Consider the following 15,739-nt stretch of genomic DNA (forward strand, 5'->3'; position numbering starts at 1 on the left):
GTCGCCGGATCTCCGCAAAGGTGCTGGGATGGCTCCTGATGAGAGATTCGCTGAAGGGGCCAGGCAGCACTCCCTTCTTAAACGCGTGCACCAGCATATCTTCATCTTTGCTGGGCAATCTCACCACTTGTGCCCCAAAGCGGTTGAGGTAGTCCTTCAGCGACTCCCCCTGGTATTGGCGCACGTCGAACAGATCGTAGGACACCACTGCAAGTGCCTTGTTGACGATGTATTGTTCAGTGAAGAGCTTCGAGAACTGAGAGAAAGACGTGATATGTCCTTCTGGCAGGCTCACGAACCACTCCATGGCGATTCCGCTGAGCGTACTCATAAACATTTTGCAGTAGACAGCGTCTGAACCCCCAGACAACATCATCTGGGTGTGGAACGCCGTCAGATGCGCCTCCGGGTCTTCTACCCCCTTGAACGATGCTTTCACCCCCACCAGGTTGGGAGGCACCATGGTTCCCATGATCTCAGGGGAGAATGGCATGGGGAACGCTCTTGGAGGTGAGGGCTGCCTAGAAACCCTTTCGTCAACCATGTGTTCCCTCTGCGCCTGCAGCGTCCTTCTCAACTCCTCGTTGACGCGATTCAGCTCGTCGTTCCTGCTTTGCGACGCAGCTAGCTCCGTCTGCATCCTCTCTTGTTCAACCTTTGACGCTGCGGCGTTATCCTGCAGCGTGCGCACCATTTCCAGGACCTGCGCCATCGTCACATCTCCTTCGTCAGCAGATGGCGCAGGTGATGGTTGTCTGTTTCTAGGCATCTTTCTCTATCAACGAAACTGATAAGACTCTGGTAAGTCTTTAAAACTGTGGTATATATGGGACAACAATTCACTCGTGCCCCACGGTGGGCGCCAAATGATCCTGCCGACAACTCGAACGTGGAGGAATCGCTTCGTAGCACTCTCTGCCGTGTCTACGCGACTGCGTCTTCTGCAGAATCACCCTCAGAACCTTCTCTTGCTTCTCCAAACGTGGCCTGCAAAACACACAGACGGCGCCTCTAGCGGCCGTTTGCACTCCGACGATCAAGTTAGTCCACAGAACCACCAAAGATTAGAAAACTAGCAGTGTGTGTGAAAAACTCTTGCTCTCTGTTTTTCGTCTCCTCTCAATCTCTCCCTGATTCCCTCTTTTATGTCTCTCTCTCTGTTTCTGGGCACAACAGAATTCTGTTATGCTTTTCTGGCATGTGTCAGAACCCTGTTATGCTTTTTAGAGACAGTGTACCTACAGAATCAGTAGTGAGAGCGTGAGAGCCTGTGCATGTTTGCGCGTCTCTGCGGTTGGCTGCGCCTGTCTGTACCTTTAGTGGTACGGAGTGCTCTTTTGTCTGGACCGCACCCCTCTCAGAAGATGACACGTGGAGGCCTGCAACTCACATCTAACCACCCACGTGTCATTTACTGGAAGGGCTCTAGCGCTTCTCTTTGTGTGCCCAAGTCACGCCCTTGCGGGGTAACTTAGGATATCTCTCTTATCTAGGTAAATCGCATACTCTTAGGAGAACATCGGGTGTGGCTGGTCTAGGCACACTCACCAGACGTTGCTCTCTGCGTAGGCGACTTACCCTTCACGATGCCGCGCACGTAGTGGGTTGAGGGAATCACCAATCACTGACTGGTTTACTAGTTCCCTCAGGCCACTCTCGTGCATGATTCCCTGAGGTGTGCTCATGCGAGATCCATGCGTAACGCTCTCGCTGGGAACCTCAGTCCCAGTTTAACTGCGTGTAACACGAGACCCCGATGACAATACACCCGATGACTGATCAGTGTTTATTTGTTTCTTCGCGTTCTGCCTTCAGGCGTTAGTCTGAGAACTGGTCTGTTGGTGGCCACTTGGCTACTGACCACCGATCACCGTTCTGGATGATCTGTCCCCCGACCTCTCTGCCGCCTGGTCTGTCGGTGATCACTTGGTTACTGACCACCGATCACCGCTCTTGGCGATCGTCCCCCTGACCTCTCTGCCACCTGGTCCACGTGTCACCCTGCGAGTGGTCCACGTGGTTCTTTGTTGCTGACGTCATCAACTACCGATGACCGATCGGATCACAAGCCCCCCAGTCTCGAGTCGAGAACTCGTTCTCAGCGAAGAGACTTAGTGGTCGTGCCCTCAGTCCACGTGGCAAGTGGGGCCGCCTCACGTGCCACCTCACGTGCTGCTTCTTTAACGTTTGGACTCCCTCTCTTAATCTCGCGACACGTGGCCCCATCAACGGCCAGCGTTGCGCGTCGCTAGCGCTTCTCTTATTCAAATTGGCGCGCCCTTTCACTGTTCCTTCATCTTCTTTAATCGACTCTCAGACTCTCAGACTCCCTGCGAACCTCTCCTCTGCGCACCTAACTTTCTTCAAATTTCCTGCTCTCACACCTATTGCGATCATCCAAAGGTATGGTTTTTCTTCCTCCTGGCCCTTTTTTGGTCATCTTTACCGATTGCATTTACCTTTCTCGTCATCATGCATTCATCTTCTCCTTTTCCTCTCTCTCGACCCGCGCTAGGGTTTTTTCACGCTCTTACTCTGGCTTCTGCTTTTTTTTCTTCCTCTTTTCGTCTGGGCATCCCCTTCTCCTTTCCCTTTTCTGTTTTCACCGAAACATTCATCATTCCCTCTTCTTTCATTCATTCTGACTTTTTCGTTTTTCCTCCATTTGCAGCTATCTCACGATGGCTCGCTTGAAACAAACAGCGCGCATCATTGCCCCATCCTCTGGTGCACAGCCTTCCACGAGTGCGCCATCCTCTGGTGCACAGCCTTCCGCGAGTGCGCCAGCTCCACCACCGCCTGTGGCTACCTCCTACCACGACAATGCCAGAGTCTACGAATGGGCTCCCCTGGCATTGCTCGCAGAAACCTCCACCCTGCTGCCCAAGGGTCATCTCACGTCCCTGCTAAGTCGCAACCCCGATGAGCCTTCCTGCTCCATCGACAGGGAGAATGACTTCAACATCCAAATCCGCATTCCTCCTCGAGGAATGCCTATCTGCGCGGATGACAGGGCCACCAGTGGGGTGCCCTTCGTCTTCGTCTACTCCGCTATTTTCAAGAGGTTGAAGTTGCGCCTCCCTTTCACTTTCTTCGAAAAGGAGCTGATGATGGGGTTAAACGTCGCGCTTTGCCAACTCCATCCAAATGCCTGGGCCTTCATCCGGGCGTTTCAAATCCTCTGCAACTATTTCGGGCACAACGCCTCCGTGGACGTGTTTCTCTACTTCTTCGAAGCGAAGAACCCTGGGGACAGGTCCTGGGTTAGCCTGAACGGGGTTGCTGGACGGGTGCTCCTGGGCCTGTACCAGCAATCCTTCAAAGATTGGAAGGGCAGATTCTACATGATATCTGCTACCCCTCAAAGTCCAAGTCTGCTCGAGGGGTACCCCCTCTACTGGGTTCCTGGAGTTGAGTTCAAGAAATCCAGGGACCTCGAAGCTATGGCCCCCTATGAGCGCGAGCTGTGCGGGCTGCTCGTGGGGGCCAAATACAATTCTGCTCGTCTCATCAAAGACGAGTTCGATGTGGTGGCCTTAAAAAAGTATATAGGTAGCTCTTCATTCCCCTCTTAGGATATTTGCACCTTTTCATGCATGCTTTTATGTGTTTTTTAACTTACTTGCATACCTTGGTCATCTAACTCTTCCTTTTACCATCTATGCAGACTCAATGTCGGGGAAGGACAGGAAGCTAGCTTTACTGGAGCTTGCCAAACGTAGGGGAGCCAAGGGCACTGGCTCCTCTTCTTCTACAACTGAGCCCATCGCAGCCCCCCCCACTCTCGGTCGCGCCAGCTGGAGGCCCCGAGCAAGGGAAGAAAAGGAAAAGGCTGGTGAAGGCTTCCACTTCAACTGCTGCTGCTGCTGCTGCTTCAACTGAAGAGGAGAGCTCAGGCTCTCCTCTTGTACACCGCCAGAGGAAGAGAGCAGCAGTTGAGGGGGCCTCATCTCTCCAGCCTGGAGAGATTGAGGTGGTGGAAGTAGAGGAAGGGTCTTCCCCTCCTCCCTGCGCTCAAACTGCCTCAGAGCCCATCAACCTTCCTTCTCCAGGCCAGCAGTTGCCTCCAACTACCAAACTGCCATCTTCCCCCCCAGCAGGCCAATCACCTGGTCCATCCGCTCATCCTGCTGGGGGTGCTTCTGCCCACACTGGAGGTGCACCACCACCACTGCTGCCAATCCCTACCGCCACTGCTGAATGTGGTGGGTCTAGCTCGCGCCCAAGCGCTTCTGGGGCCACCCACGAGAATTTCAGCAGGGTCATCACCCTAGTTCGACAGCTCATAAGTAACCGGGAGCTCGTCGAGTGGAATGGTGATGAGGTTGACATGCACCTGGCAAGGCAGGTGGTGCTCTCTCTGGAATTCTCCACCCAGCATCGCAAACAAATAGCCCTGGAGAAGAGGGTGAAGGAGCTTGAGCACGACAAGGAGTCACTGCGAAGTGACTTCGAAGCTGCTCAAGGGTCCGTTGAACTGATGCGAGGCATGGTGGAGAAGGCTAGGAGGGAATACCTAGCGCAGGTCCAAGAGACCATCAAGACGGAGATCTTGATGGGGCAGATGGTGAGCTCTTTGGACTGCGAGGTGGTGGAGCTTAGGGCCGAGACTTCCTCCCTGCGCCAACAGAACACTCAGCTATTGGGGGAGCTCGAGTCCACCAAAGAAGCAGCTGCTGCTGGGGAGAAGAGACTTGAGGAGGTGGTGGGCAAACTGTCTGAAGCTGCCTCCTCCCTTGCCGCCGTCACCACTGAGAGAGATGCTGCGGAGGCTTCAAAGCAAGAACTGGAGGTGGAGAAGGCTGATTTGATGAACGTGGGTGCTGATGCCCTTACAGATGGATTCGAGCTAGCACTCGAGCAAATCAGATGCGTTCTCCCAGACTTGGACCTCTTGCAGTTCAGCATCTACCATGAAGTGGTGGATGGAAAGCTCATCCCTCCTGCCCCTTAAACCTTTCTCTTCTCTGTAAATTTAACTTCTGCACAATTTTTCTTTGTACTTTAAAATTGTATAAGACTTGGCTATGAACGTAATATCTCAATGCTTCTTTTCTTGCATAAGTTTCTTCCCTTGTATTTTCTTTGAACTTCACTTATCTTTATGTGCGCGACTAACTGTTAGCTAGCTTAGGCTCAGCGCGATCTTGGGCTTTACCTTTCCTTTCGCACACGACTAAGCGTTAACCAGCTTAGGCTTAGCGCGATCTTGAGCTTCGTCTTTCACTTTGCGCACGACTAAGTGTTAACCAGCTTAGGCTTAGCGCGATCTGCTTCTCTTATTCTTTCGCTTCTACTTGATCACGACTGGCTATTCCCTCAGCTTGGTGTTTAACAGTCCTCGTGCGCTGCTTTGCACCACTAGCCAATTACTGACGACTCATCAGTGATCGTTCTTTAGTCTTTACTTAGCTTTCTCTGTCGCTCTAGCGCTAAGTGCATAAAGGACTTTGACATCGATCGCTCAAGGTGATGCCTCGTCTTGGGGAAAGAAAAGTGTTTCTCGCTAACCCCTCTTACTTTCCCCAAGGTCATCACCCTTTGGCGGGTTGAGTCGCTCATTCCCTGCCTCACTCCTGGGGTGAGAAGGGTTTCGGACTAAGGGTCTTACTGGGCCAATATTGGTGTATGCCAAGTGGGTAAGGACGTTTTGTCAAAACCTTTCCTTTCCCTCCCTTGGTCTTACTATCACCCCTGGCTTTTCAAACCTTTAACTGCTTGCGCTCACACCTGGGGTGAGGAAGACTTAGATCGGTGCCAGTACTTGCGCCTAGGGCAAGTAGGGCCCAACCAATCACCTGCACTTGCACCTGGGGCAAGGAGGATTTTAACTTTAATACTTGAGCACACTTGATATGCTGGAAATTTTTCTTTAATTGGGTGGCCTCGTTAAAAACCCTCTTTAGGGAAAAGAGTGCCCCCTTGTCTGTTCAACTGTTTCCACCACATACAAAGCATGTATCTTTTAGCGCGAGAACGCCATTACTGTACAACTTTAACTGAAATAAAATTTTAAATGGGTGGCGTTCCACGTTCTGGGGATTGCTCCTCCCTCCAAAGTCTCTAGGCGATAGGCTCCGTTCTCCAATGTCTCCACCACTCTATACGGGCCTGTCCACTTTGGGGATAACTTGTTCTGCATGTCATTCTGATGCGCCTTTCTCATCACCAAATCACCTTCCTGGAAGCGCCTGGGCCTCACTTTAGAGTTGTGCCTCCGCTCTGCTCTTCTCTTCACAGCTTCAGCACTGACTCTGGCCTCTTCTCGCACTTCGTCTAGCAAATCCAGATTTACCTTACGCTCTTCGTTGGACTCTTCAGCAACGAAGTTCAGGAATCTGGGGGAGCTCTCCTGTATCTCCACAGGAATCATGGCGTCTGTCCCATAGACAAGGCTGAAGGGTGTCTCATGGGTGCTGGACTGTGGGGTGGTGTGATAAGACCATACAATTCTGGGGACCTCCTCTGCCCAGCCTCCTTTGGCCTTGTCTAGTCTTCGCTTCAGCCCCCTGAGCAGCACTAGGTTTGCTGACTCCACCTGCCCATTGGTTTGTGGGTGCTCCACTGATGCGAAGACCTGTTGTATCTTTAACTCTTCACACATCTTCCTCAGCTGATGACTTGTGAACTGGGTGCCATTGTCGAAAACCAACCTCTTGGGTATTCCGAAGCGGCAGACAATGTTCTTCCAGACGAAGTGTTCAACTTTCTGTGCGGTGATGTGTGCGACTGGCTCTGCCTCCACCCACTTGGTGAAATACTCGATGGCCACGATGAGGAACTTCATCTGCCTTGTCGCCAGGGGAAAGGGTCCTAAGATGTCAATCCCCCATGTATGGAATGGCCACGGGCTATGGATGGACCTCAACTCCTCAGGGGGTGCCTTGTGCCAGTCTGCATGCAGTTGACACTGTTTGCATTGCTGAGCAAACCTTATGCAATCTTCCTTCAGCTTTGGCCAGTAGTACCCCGCGCAGAGTACTCTACTTGCCAAAGCGCGACCACCTACGTGGCTTCCGCACACCCCCTCGTGCAGCTCAGACATGAGCCTGGTGCATTGCTCGCCGTGTACACAGATCTGCACAGGGTGAGAAAATCCAAATCTAAATAGGCTTCCATCTATAAGAGTAAACTTACTTGAACCCCTCTTTATTCTTTTTGCCTCTGCCAGATCGAGCGGGAGTACACCATCTTCTAAGTATAGCTGGTATGGCGTCATCCAGGTGTCGGGTTCCTTCTCCGCATGGACCTCCATCGACTCATCGGTCTTTGAGGGTCGCGATCTCACCCTCGGTGCTCTTAGCGTTTCTTGGGTCAACGACCGATGACCGATCGTTAGACGCTCCATTGACTTGTATACATGAAGCACCTGGTTGTCTGATACGAACGCGCGCGGCACCTTCAGGGTCTCCTGAATGACGGTCCTCTGCTTCCCCCCCTTGCCTGAGCTGGCCAGCTTGGCAAGCAGGTCTGCTCGGGCATTTTGCTCTCTTGGCACGTGCACTAACTCAAACTCGGCGAAGGACGTCTTCAGGAGCTGCACATACTCCAGGTAGGCTGCCATCTGGGGATCCTTTGCTTGGAACTCCCCCGTAACCTGCCCGGTGACCAGTAACGAATCGCTCTTGGCCAGCAGATTTCTTGCTCCCATTTCTCTTGCTAGCAACATTCCTGCGATCAGGGCCTCATACTCCGCCTGATTGTTGCTAGCTTTGAAGGCAAAACGGAGGGACTACTCGATCAGTACCCCATTTGGTCCTTCCAGGATGACTCCAGCGCCGCTTCCCTGCTGATTAGAGGAGCCATCCACCGATAACACCCATCGGAAATCTAGCCCTTCTGCAGGTGTCGCGATTGATGATAGCTCAACTACAAAGTCCGCGAACACCTGCCCCTTGATCGGTCCTCGGGGCTCGTACTGAATATCAAATTCTGACAATTCTACTGCCCATTTGACCATCCTGCCTGCTACATCAGGTTTCTTCAATACGTTCTGGATAGGCAGATCAGTTATTACCACCACTGTGAAGCTGTGGAAGTAATGCCTGAGTCTTCTGGCTGAAAACACCACCGCCAGAGCAGCCTTCTCGAGGGCTTGGTACCTCGTTTCAGGGCCTTGCAGCACTTTACTCACGAAGTAAATAGGCCTCTGGGCCTAGCTCTGCTCTTGCACCAGGACCGAGCTGACTGCTCTCTCCGTCACAGCAAAATATAGACGAAGAGGGATGCCTACCTGGGGTTTTCGCAAGCCTGGTGGGCTCGCCAGGTACCCCTTTAACTTGATGAAGGCCTCCTCGCACTCCTGTGTCCAGAGAAATCTGTTGTTGCGTTTGAGGCACTGGAAGTATGGGTGACCTTTCTCCCCTCTAGCGGACATAAACCGGGACAGAGCTGCCAAGCGACCGGTGAGCTGCTGCACCTCCTTCACCGTCGTTGGGCTCCTCATTGCCACGATCGCCGCACACTTCTCCGGGTTAGCTTCGATTCCCCGCTCTGTCAAGAGGAAGCCCAAGAACTTCCCAGCCTCCACACCGAAAATGCATTTCTCAGGGTTGAGCTTCAGCCTGTACTTGGCAATGGTGGTGAATAGCTCTTCCAGATCAGCTGCATGATGCTTCTTCTCTACGGACGTAACCACCATATCATCTACATAGGCGTGTACGTTCCTTCCCAGCATGGGCGAGAGCACCCTGTCCATGAGCTGCTGGTAGGTAGCCCCCGCATTCTTTAACCCGAATGGCATGACCTTGTAGCAATAGCACGACCGTTCGGTCATAAACGCAGTCTTGCATTCATCCATTGGGTGCATCCTGATCTGGTTATACCCCGAGAAAGCGTCCAAGAAGCTGAGTAGCTTTCCCCTCGAGGCGCTATCAACTAGAGCATCTATGCTGGGTAATGGGTAAGAATCCTTGGGGCACGCCTTGTTGAGGTCAGTGAAGTCCACGCACATTCTCCACTTGCCGCTTGCCTTTTGAAGCAGTACCACATTCGCTAGCCACTCGGGGTACTGGATTTCTCTGATGTGCCCTGCGGCAAGGAGCTTCTGCGCTTCGTCGTGGATCACCTTCCTCTTTTCCTCGTTGAATTTCCTTCGCCTCTGTCGCACAGGTCGAACCATGGGGTCCATCGACAGACGATGGTAGAGGAAATCGGGGTCGATTCCTGGCATGTCGGATGCTGACCATGCAAAGGCATTCATGTGCTTCTCAATCACACCCATGATCAGCCTTCGCTCTTCTTCAGCGAGGGAACCCCGTAACTTGAACTTTCTTCCCCCGACGTCCACTTCGACCCATCCTTCAACTGGGTGGGGCCTTCTCTCGCTGGCGATGACCGCCCTCGCGATCCCTGACTCGCGAGGAGTGATCGCGCCTTCCTCTTCTTCTTCAACTTGGGCTACCTGGGAGCCCCCCACCGCAGCATCCTCCATCCTCTGAGCGCCCTGTGTCTCCCTGACCACCGATCGCTCTCCGCGCACGCCTAGTGGTGGTTTTGTGGTGACGTGGCACACACTTCTCTTTTGCTTCAAGCTGTTCTCATAACAGCGTCTTGCCTCAGCCTGATCCGACTTGATGGTTATCACGGTCCCCTCCATCGACGGCAGCTTCAACTTCATATGCCTTGTCGATGGTATCGCGCCCAGTCTATTGAGTGTTGGCCTTCCCAACAAGACATTGTACGCAGAAGGGGCGTTCACCACCAGGTACTTTATCTTTTCAGTGCGGGCTGTCGTTCCGTCAGTGAACGTTGTCCTCAGCTCGATGTATCCCCGCACCTCTACCTGATCTCCTGCAAAACCGTAGAGACAACCAGTATACAGTCTTAGCTGGTCAGGGGATAATTGTAACTTGTTGAATGTTGGCCAGAACATGACGTCTGCCGAACTTCCTTGATCTACGAGTACTCGGTGCACTCGCCTTCCCGCAGTGATGAGAGAAATGACCACAGGGTCGTTGTCGTGTGGGACAACGTCCCGTAGATCAGCTTTCCTGAAGATGATGTCCACTTCAGGGTAATGACTCTCATTTACCGCATCTACCGCCATTACCGATCGAGCGTATCTCCTTCTCTGTGAAGCTGTGCATCCCCCACCAGAGAAGCCTCCCGCGATCGTCTGCACTTCCCCATGCACAGGGACTTCATGCTGCTGTTCTTCAATCTGGGATCCTGACGCGCGATCACCCTGCGGCTCACGTAGGTAATCTGCTAGGAAACCAGACATCACCAACTCTGCCAGTTGGTGTCCCAGCGCCAAACAGGAATGAAGTGTATGGCCAAAGGCCTGATGAAACTCACACCATTCATTCTTCTTCCTTCCAAGTACCTTATCTGTCTTCTCTGGTACTCGTAGTCTTGCTGCTACAGCAGGAAGGGCGATGAGATCCGCCAATCCTACCATGAAGTTGTATCTCGGGGGTGCATTATTCTCCCTTGCACGCCCCCTGCTCTGGTCTTTGCCTGGTGCATAGGGACGAGGTTTTTCCCGCACCTTCTTCCCCTCCTTGGCCTCATGCACCCTTGCTTGCTGTGGCTTTCCTTGCCCTCCACGCGGTCTTGGTGGTGCAGCACTTCCTCTCTTCTCAAAGACCTTTGTTTCTGCCACTATGTGCGCCACCGCACGTCGCCGGATCTCTGCAAAGGTGCTGGGATGGCTCCTGATGAGAGATTCGCTGAAAGGGCCAGGTAGCACTCCCTTCTTAAACACGTGCACCAGCATATCTTCATCTTTGCTGGGCAATCTCACCACTTGTGCCCCAAAGCGGTTGAGGTAGTCCTTCAGCGACTCCCCCTGGTATTGGCGCACGTCGAACAGATCGTAGGACACCACTGCAGGTGCCTTGTTGACGATGTATTTTTCAGTGAAGAGCTTCGAGAACTGAGAGAAAGACGTGATATGTCCTTCTGGCAGGCTCACGAACCACTCCATGGCGATTCCGCTGAGCGTACTCATAAACATTTTGCAGTAGACAGCGTCTGAACCCCCAGACAACATCATCTGGGTGTGGAACGCCGTCAGATGCGCCTCCGGGTCTTCTACCCCCTTGAACGATGCTTTCACCCCCACCAGGTTGGGAGGCACCATGGTTCCCATGATCTCAGGGGAGAATGGCATGGGGAACGCTCTTGGAGGTGAGGGCTGCCTAGACACCCTTTCGTCATCCATGTGTTCCCTCTGCGCCTGCAGCGTCCTTCTCAACTCCTCGTTGACGCGATTCAGCTCGTCGTTCCTGCTTTGCGACGCAGCTAGCTCCGTCTGCATCCTCTCTTGTTCAACCTTTGACGCTGCGGCGTTATCCTGCAGCGTGCGCACCATTTCCAGGACCTGCGCCATCGTCACAGCTCCTTCGTCAGCAGATGGCGCAGGTGATGGTTGTCTGTTTCTAGGCATCTTTCTCTATCAACGAAACTGATAAGACTCTGGTAAGTCTTTAAAACTGTGGTATATATGGGACAACAATTCACTCGTGCCCCACGGTGGGCGCCAAATGATCCTGCCGACAACTCGAACGTGGAGGAATCGCTTCGTAGCACTCTCTGCCGTGTCTACGCGACTGCGTCTTCTGCAGAATCACCCTCAGAACCTTCTCTTGCTTCTCCAAACGTGGCCTGCAAAACACACAGACGGCGCCTCTAGCGGCCGTTTGCACTCCGACGATCAAGTTAGTCCACAGAACCACCAAAGATTAGAAAACTAGCAGTGTGTGTGAAAAACTCTTGCTCTCTGTTTTTCGTCTCCTCTCAATCTCTCCCTGATTCCCTCTTTTATGTCTCTCTCTCTGTTTCTGGGCACAACAGAATTCTGTTATGCTTTTCTGGCATGTGTCAGAACCCTGTTATGCTTTTTAGAGACAGTGTACCTACAGAATCAGTAGTGAGAGCGTGAGAGTCTGTGCATGTCTGCGCGTCTCTACGCTTGGCTGCGCCTGTCTGTACCTTTAGTGGTACGGAGTGCTCTTTTGTCTGGACCGCACCCCTCTCAGAAGATGACACGTGGAGGCCTGCAACTCACATCTAACCACCCACGTGTCATTTACTGGAAGGGCTCTAGCGCTTCTCTTTGTGTGCCCAAGTCACGCCCTTGCGGAGTAACTTAGGATATCTCTCTTATCTGGGTAAATCGCCTACTCTTAGGAGAACATCGGGTGTGGCTGGTATAGGCACACTCACCAGACGTTGCTCTCTGCGTAGGCGACTTACCCTTCACGATGCCGCGCACGTAGTGGGTTGAGGGAATCACCAATCACTGACTGGTTTACTAGTTCCCTCAGGCCACTCTCGTGCATGATTCCCTGAGGTGTGCACATGCGAGATCCATGCGTAACGCTCTCGCTGGGAACCTCAGTCCCAGTTTAACTGCGTGTAACACGAGATCCCGATGACAATACACCCGATGACTGATCAGTGTTTATTTGTTTCTTCGCGTTCTGCCTTCAGGCGTTAGTCTGAGAACTGGTCTGTTGGTGGCCACTTGGCTACTGACCACCGATCACCGTTCTGGATGAATTTTCCCCCGACCTCTCTACCGCCTGGTTTGTCGGTGATCACTTGGTTACTGACCACCGATCACCGCTCTTGGCGATCGTCCCCCTGACCTCTCTGCCACCTGGTCCACGTGTCACCCTGCGAGTGGTCCACGTGGTTCTCTGTTGCTGACGTCATCAACTACCGATGACCGATCGGATCAATTTCCATATTTATAGGTCTGAGGATCCCAATCCATTCCAAGACACATCATCTTCAATCGAAGTTTCGCTCCATTTGCATATCCTGGTTGATAGAATCCTCCAAGACCAAGACCAAGTTCACGACAAACTTTCACTATCCCCACCTAAAAGTATTAGAATCAACGTTTACCTAATGACAGTAATGTTATGCTGCAACCTTTTATGAATGAAATGCATTATGCCACAATCCAACAATAAAGAGTAGAAAAATGCTTGTTGTGAAGTGAAGCATTGTAAAAGGAATTACAAAACAATATACTGTTAAAATGGAGTACCTGTTCATCATGGCTTATGAATTTTTTCAATAGAACCATACCAGGTCTCAACACAAACCCTTTTGTCCATTCCTCCTGAATCTCAATTCTACTTCCCTTGTTTTGTACAGGCAAAGTAGCTCCTATCAAAGCATGATTTCTTCTTCTATGAAAGCAAATGTCATATGGTCTGAACTGTGGCCTGTTAACTGAAGAATCCAACTTCTGACCACCGACTGCAGCATAGTTTGAACGGCTGTTTCTATTATAATAAGATGTATTGACAGAATCAGGTTTCTTCCAACAACATTGAGGCGATTCATCATTGGGAGTTGACAAGTTAGTCTGTGAAACTTTCTTTGTAAGTGGTAACTTGGTATTTTCAAAATGGTCTCCACTGGACTTAGTCACTTCTACATCAACTCGAGTTCTCTTGAAATTTCTTGGTTTAAAAGCAGTAATAGTGGTAGTTGATGGACAAATTGAAAATTGAAAATTTGACATTAACTGAGGGTGTTTGTCACCAATTGAATTGGAACTAGGTGACCAAGAGAGTGAATAATTCCTCACTTTCCTTTTAGACAGCACTACAGGGAAACTACCAGACATAATAAATTCCTCACTCTGCAATTAAATCATGGAAATTAAAATCAGAAACGGATATTGCTAACAAAAATGTAAACTTCTAATCAGTTGTTCTAAATTTTAATCTAGAATAGTTGTTTTGTTCATTGTTTCGATTATAATTTCACAAAGTTAATAGTTATAAAAGTTCTCAAATACATTTTTTTCCCTCTAAAATATGGTTATACTTATTTTGAGTTAATTTCTCTAAACGGACAAAAGAAAAAATAAATCCACAAAATCATAACAAGATGAAATCTGAAATTATTCTTCACAAGAAACAAAAAATATTTTCTTTGAAGATAAAATAGCTTCCAAGTTGAAAGCGCGATTCTTAGTTTTCCAAACGAGTTTCAAATGCAAGAGAAGTTTCTTGTGTAAGTAAGAGAAGTTTATTGTGTTAGAAGACCGCAAATTGAGAATTTTTAAAGAAAGGGTTGAATCATACATGAACTTTGTGAAGAGCAGAGTTTTACTACAAGACTCGGTGATTGATTTGATGGTTGTGTATTTGTGAATAATATATAGTAAGAAGAATGAGGTGTGAAACAATGCGCTAATTAAAAAGAAGAACCTATGATGACCTTTGATTTTGATTCCTAGATTTAATTTGATAAACTGAATAATATCTAACAAAATTGATTGAGATTGTAAATATGATAATTTTTAGAAAAGATAAGGTTTGTTATGAACACATGGTAAATTTTATAATAATTCAAAGTGTGTCTCCTCTGTTAAAATACCTTTCAAATCTTGAAAAGATTGAAGATTTTGATTTGATTTTGTTTTCTACCACCAAGAGAGATAAATGAATAAGATAATGCATTTAATTTTTCGCAATTTTGAACCATTGATTTTATACCAAAAGATTGTGAAATCAATATATTTGATTAACAAATTACAAATTGAACCGCTTATATTTTTGTTCTTGAAACAGAATTTAACTTTTGATACTGAAAATAATTTTAGATTTGTTATGTTTGAAAAATTTTATCGTAATTTTTAACTAATAGATTTTTTTAACTATTGGAACATCCTAAATTTTACCCATATATAATGAAATAAAAGTAAAACAAGCAATATCTAATTACGAATAATATATATACTATTTTCTCATATGTGTATTTCAAAAGAAATATCCCTCTTCATAGGGATTTAATATATACATCAAAAGTTTTAACAACCAAACAAAGCATTCAAATAAAACTATCTCATTCTCCAGCTGTTCACTAAGGAGCTCTATTACTGCAATCTCATCTGCTCCCGTGTAAAACACGATCATCACAGATAAAGAAACAAACACAAACAGGGTAAGCTATCTATATAAAAAGTTTTGATATAATTCAAATTTTAAATTAATAAGCATAATTCATCCATTCTCATACGATTTCTCAAACCATCAAGTGGCTATTACATTCATAAAATTCATATTTCATATGTCGGACTTCTACTGACTCAACACATAGACTCTTGACTCTACTTCCGGAAGACTCGTGCGTTGACTTAGACTCAGAGATCTGCACCTGTCATACTACCTCACTGTGAAATCCACACAGTTATGCACATAAAAATCTCAATATCATATCTCTCCTAGTATGACAGCGTTAACTCATATAACAGGTCAAGTTAGTTATCTTTCAAACAACTTACCCATTCATATGAACCTCCTTCGACTCTCACCACCAGAATAACTTCATCTATATGATTTCATTATCTCAGGAGAGTCAGGATATTCCTTCTAGACGAATCCCCAGTCAATGCACATCCTAAACAATCTTAACACGGTATTTTCTTTCCTGAAAATACTATGTTTTGATTAAAAATATATTCTAAACATTAAAATCTTCCACATCAAACAATCAAATCATTCCACAATTTAGAATTTCCAAAACACCCAACAATTCATTCACTAATCATATAAATGTCTTGAATCAAAAGGATTCCAAAGTGTATCTAAATAACATCAAGTTTTACTATCCCAAAAGAGAGACAATAAAAGGAGAATGAAATAAAATTATCTTCCAACTACAACTATATCCAACAACAGTATTTAATAAAAGGATGAGGAAGCACAACATGAAAATTAAAGTTTGATAACTTATCTCAAAAACACCAGAATTCAGATTACATCAA

The sequence above is a fragment of the Phaseolus vulgaris genome, chromosome 10 (genome assembly GCF_000499845.2).
Source record: "Phaseolus vulgaris cultivar G19833 chromosome 10, P. vulgaris v2.0, whole genome shotgun sequence".
Taxonomy (NCBI): Eukaryota; Viridiplantae; Streptophyta; class Magnoliopsida; order Fabales; family Fabaceae; genus Phaseolus; species Phaseolus vulgaris.